This window comes from Lissotriton helveticus, chromosome 5_1 (genome assembly GCF_964261635.1).
Source record: "Lissotriton helveticus chromosome 5_1, aLisHel1.1, whole genome shotgun sequence".
In the NCBI taxonomy this organism is placed as follows: Eukaryota; Metazoa; Chordata; class Amphibia; order Caudata; family Salamandridae; genus Lissotriton; species Lissotriton helveticus.
In genome coordinates, this window is record NC_136065.1 from 15,027,608 (window position 1) to 15,033,607 (window position 6,000).

The following is a 6,000-nucleotide window of genomic DNA, read 5'->3' on the forward strand; positions in this document are numbered from 1 at the left end:
GCCGGGGAATCCCTCGAGGACGGCGAGTGCAGCTCAGGGCTGCTGGTTAAAACCACAGCGCTCTCCTGGGGGTGAAGATTCAGTGCTCCCCAGGCGCTGCAAGGCCCACAGTCCCAGGAAAGTCCTTTAGAAAGGTAGGAAGGGGGGGCAAGGCTGGGCCCAGGATCCAGCTCACAGGGCCCTCCAGGTAGGGAGGCAGTCCCTAGTGGCGGTATCCTCCTGGTGCCCAGCAGCAGCAGGCCCCCCTCCAGATCAGGAACAGCAAGAGAGCCCTTTTTCCAGAGGTCACAGCCTCTTTTTATACATTAAAATCCTTTGTCCTTAGGTGCAGGGTGGGGGAAAAACCAGTCGCAGCTGGTTTTGGAGCACTTTGTTTTTCTCAGCCCCTCTCCCTATTCACTGGCCAGGCTAGGGACATTAGACGCATCACAGGTGCACTCCTCCCCGGCCATCAACATGCAGATCTCCCATTCACCACTGGGGCAGACCCATCCTGACTCCTGGAGCCTGGCACACCAGCCAGCTCCACCCAATCACACGCCAGCCAGTCACTTCACCCTAATTACACAGATATGCCAACTTCTAGAAGTGGCACTTCCACACTAGTCACATTCATGCCGCACACATCATCGAGCAGCATTTAATCACACGAGTCCGCACATATCAAACTCGAGCCTGCACACCCCACGCATCAGGAACTACCAGGGACACATACTTTCCCCATGCATTCCTATGGGAGGGCAGGCCTATCTCACCACACGCAGTCAGAGTGCGCACGCACTTTCCACTGGGACGCAGTGAAAGTGCGCAGAAGCCAAAAATAACTAACACTAAGACACATATCAAAAATAAATATTTTAGGGGTGAACCTGCCAGAAGGGCCAAGTCCAACACCGGCTTGTGTCTGAAAGATCCCGGCCACTCCCCATGAACCTTGAAACCATTGTAGAAGCCACCCGGACAGATGAATGTCTGCAACTAGCCATCGGAGCGGTCCAATCGAACAACTGGCGCCACATTCAGTCCACCATGACCAGGCGGACGCCTCAAGCAAAAACTGTCTGGAGGCCGTCAAGAAGGTAAGAGATGAACTTTCGGTAGACAGCAGTGGATGTCTACTCAGAGGCCCTTGTCTGGTGATCCCCTCAAGTCTTGCTCACCAAGCTGTGGACCTCACACACCGAGGACACCAAGGCATGGTGAAGACGAAGAGCCGGCTAAGTGCAAAAGTGTGGTTCCCAGGAATGGACCCCTTAGTTGCACTAACGGTCAGAACGTGCTCATGGTGCCAAGCGTCGGGCCAGCCTGATCGCCCTCACCCCGTCATCACGGAAGACAACCCGCAGTGGCCATGGGAGTGCGTCAGCGTAGACTTCGGACACCTCCCAGATGGACGCTATGCCCTGGTGATCATTGATGACTACACGAAATACCCCGAGGTTGAGATTGTAGGGAACCAGACGGCCACGGAAGTGATTACTAAACTCGAGAAGACCAGCGCGACCCATGGCATATTCGAAGTGGTGAAGACAGACAACGGCCCACCCTTCCATGGGCAAGACTTTGCAGGTTACCTTAAGGCATGGGGCATCCAACACCGAAAAGTGACCCCCCGCTGGCCTCAAGCGAATGGGGAAGTAGTAAGGTTCATGTGCACCCTCAACAAGGTAATACGCATTGCGCTTGCTGACGAAGCACCACTTGAAAGAGCCATATACAGTTTTCTGAGGGAGTATCGGCTGACACCCCATCTCACGACTGAAGCAGCTCCGGGGCCGGCAAGCATGGGCCGAGTAGTACGAGACACCATCCCACATCACCCGAGCTGGACCCCGTCTCGGATTGATGCCGGAAAAGTATTAGCAAACAGGACCAATTCCAATGACCAGGCCAGTGCCTTTTTAATTGATTAATTGATAATTATGTTAATTTTATTTATTTATTTTCTGGAGCGGGTTGTGGGTTTATAGGGGAATAGGGTGGGAAGTAATTTAATTATAATTAATTAAATATGTTAAATTATTTATTGCTACTTATTTACAAATAATTGTTATTTAATTTTTTAATTGGTATTTAATTAATATATAATTTGTAATTAATGTTAATTAATTGATTAATTGATAATTCTGTGAATTTTATTTATCTATTTTTTTTACTGGGTTGTGGGTTTATAGGGGAATTGGGTGTGAAGTCATTTAATTGTAATTAATTACACATTTTATTATATAAATTGGTATTTATTTTGAATTATTTGTTAATTATTTTAAATTTTTTAAATAATTTATTGTTATTGGTAAATATTTTGAATTAATAGGTAATTATGTTTTTGTAATTAAATTAGCTTTATTATTTTTAATTGAATAATTATTATAATATCTTAAATTGGGAATTAATTTTAAATAATTTGTGATTGGTATTAATATTTAATTTATTTTTAATTATATATGAAGTATTTACTTTCCCTACTGTTGCTCTATTTGGAGTGGGAATAGTAATTTTTACCTTCCTGCTATCCAACGCTTTCCCTACTGTTGCACTCACTGGAGTGGGAATAGTAATTTTTTCCCCTACGCTCTCCAACGCTTACCCTACTGTTGCACTCTCTGGAGTAGGAATAGTAATTTTTACTCCTATGCTATCTAATGCTTTCCCTACTGTTGCACTCTCTGGAGTGGGAATAGTAATTTTTACCCCTACGCTATCCAACGCTTTCGCTACTGTTGCACTCACTGGAGTGGGAATAGTAATTTTTACCTCTACTCTATCCAACGCTTACCTTATTGTTGCACTCTCTGGAGTGGGAATAGTAATTTTTACCCCAACGCTATCCAACGCTATCCCTACTGTTGCACTTACTGGAGTGGGAATAGTAATTTTTACCCCTACGCTATCCAACGCTTACCCTACTGTTGCACTCTCTGGAGTGGGAATAGTAATTTTTACTCCTACGCTATCCAACGCTTTCCCTACTGTTGCACTCACTGGAGTGGGAATAGTAATTTTTACCTCTACGCTATCCAACGCTTACCTTACTGTTGCACTCTCTGGAGTGGGAATAGTAATTTTTACCCCAACGCTATCCAACGCTTTCCCTACTGTTGCACTCACTGGAGTGGGAATAGTAATTTGTACCCCTACGCTATCCAACGCTTACCCTACTTATGCACTCTCTGGAGTGGGAATAGTAATTTTTACTCCTACGCTATCCAACGCTTTCCCTACTGTTGCACTCTCTGGAGTGGGAATAGTAATTTTTACCCTCCCGCTATCCAACGCTTTCCCTACTGTTGCATCCTCTGGAGTGGGAATAGTAATTTTTACCCCTACGCTATCCAACGCTTTCCTTACTGTTGCACTCTTTGGAGTGGGAATAGTAATTTTTACCTTCCCGGTATCCAATGCTTTCCCTAATGTTGCACTCACTGGAGTGGGAATAGTAAATTTTATGCCTACACTATCCAACGTTTTCCCTACTGTTGCACTCACTGGAGTTGGAATAGTAATTTGTACCCCTACCCTATCCAACGCTTTCCCTACTGTTGCACTTTCTGGAGTGGGAATAGTAATTTTTACCCTCCCGCTATCCAACGCATTCCCTACTGTTGCACTCACTGGAGTGGTAATAGTAATTTTTACCCCTATGCTATCCAATGCTTTCCCTACTGTTGCACTCATTGGAGTGGGAATAGTAATTTTTACCCCATGCTATCCAACGCTTTCCCTACTGTTGCACTCTCTGGAGTGGGAATAGTAATTTTTACCCCTACGCTATCCAACGCTTTCCCTACTGTTGCACTCTCTGGAGTGGGAATAGTAATTTTTACCCTCCCGCTATCCAACGCGTTCCCTACTGTTGAACTCATTGGAGTGGAAATAGTAATTTTTACCCCTACGCTATCCAACGCTTTCCCTACTGTTGCACTCTCTGGAGTGGGAATAGTAATTTTTACCCTCCCGCTATCCAACGCTTTCCCTACTGTTGCACTCACTGGAGTGGGAATAGTAAATTTAACACTCTCGCTATTGTATGGTAAATATATTGTATATTTTTTATTAATACTATGTTTATATATATATAGCATCAGTCGTACTTGGAATTGAGGACGGGGCCACTTGTGGAGTCCATACAGGACTTGATTGTGTGCTTCCCGGACCACACTTCCCAGAATGCACAGTCTCATTTGAGCCTCCCATCGGTGGGTGTGTTATATATAAACTGGGGAAGTGGGTCGGCGGTTGCGCACACCGCTTTCGTTAAAGCCCCTGAAGAGAAGCAAATGGAGCTTCGAAACGCGTCGGGCAGATCCCGTACGGAGCGGCGTCTACGAGTGGATCCCCGTCCTCACCTATACATAAACCAAGCTGCTGTTCGCGTGCTACTCAAAGGTGGACACCTTCGAGCATTGATATATATATATATATATATATATATATATATATATATATATGTATGTATTTAAAAAAAATTATTTTTATTTATATTAATTATTTATTTATTTTAATGTTATTAAAGTATTTTATGTATGTTTAAGTTAGTTATATTTATTATTTCATTAATTTAAAATGACTTTTAACTATTTAAAAAATTCGATATTTTGACTATCTATATTTTTGTAGGCCTATATTTTTGATTCGATATTTTTGTACTTACCTGTTTGAAGATAGGAAGTCGATATTTTGGCATTCTATATTTTTGACTCGATATTTTTCCAGTGATCCGTTCAGTGATGCTGAGGTAGCGCATACTGATGTTGTGGTGCCCCTGAGTGATGCTGTGGTGGTGCTGAGTGATGCTGTGGTGATGCGATAGATAGAGTGAGTGCGATAGATAGAGTGAGTGCGATAGATCGATAGAGGGAGGGTGATAGATAGAGGGAGGGCGAAAGATAGATAGAGGGAGGGTGATAGATGGATAGAGTGAGGTCGATAGATAGAGGGAGGGCGATAGATAGAGTGAGGGCGATAGATAAATGGATAGATAGATAGATAGATAGATAGATAGATAGATAGATAGATAGATAGATAGATAGATAGATAGATAGATAGATAGATAGATAGATAGATAGATAGATAGATAGAGTGAGGGCGATAAAAAGATAGATAGATAGATAGATAGATAGATAGATAGATAGATAGATAGATAGATAGATAGATAGATAGATATATAGATAGATAGATAGATAGATAGATAGATAGATAGATAGAGTGAGGGCGATAGATAGATAGAGTGAGGGCGATAGGTAGATAGAGTGAGGGCGATAGATAGATAGAGTGAGGGCGATAGATAGAGTGAGGGCGATAGATAGATATAATTATGTGGCGCTGAGTGCTATTGTGTGGAGTGTGTGTTGCATTCAGTAGAGTGTAAATATGTGGTGTGTAATTATGTGGCACTGAGTGGTATTTGGAGTGTATGTTGCATTGAGAGCTGTGTAATTATGTGGCACTGAGTGGGATTTGGAGTGTATGTTGCATTGAGTGCAGTGTAATTATGTGGTGTGTAATTGTGTGGCACTCAGTGGTATTTGGAGTGTATGTTGCATTGGGTGCAGGGTAATTATGTTGCGTGTAATTATGTGGCACCGAGTGGTATTTGGAGTGAATGTTGCATTGAGTGCAGTGTAATTATGTGGCGTGTAATTATGTGGCACTGAGTGGTATTTGGAGTGTATTTTGCATTGAGTGTAGTGTAATTATGTGGCATGTAAATATGTGGCACTGAGTGGTATTTGGAGTGTATGTTGCGATGAGCCCAGTGTAATTATGTAGCATAATTATGTGGCACTGAGTGGTATTGTGTGGAGTGTGTTGCATTCAGTAGAGTGTAAATATGTGGCATGCAATTATGTGGCACTGAGTGGTATTGTCTGGAGTGTATGTTGCATTGAGTGCAGTGTAATTATGTAGCATAATTATGTGGCACTGAGTGGTATTGTGTGGAGTGTGTTGCATTCAGTAGAGTGTACATATGTGGCATGTAATTATGTGGCACTGAGTGGT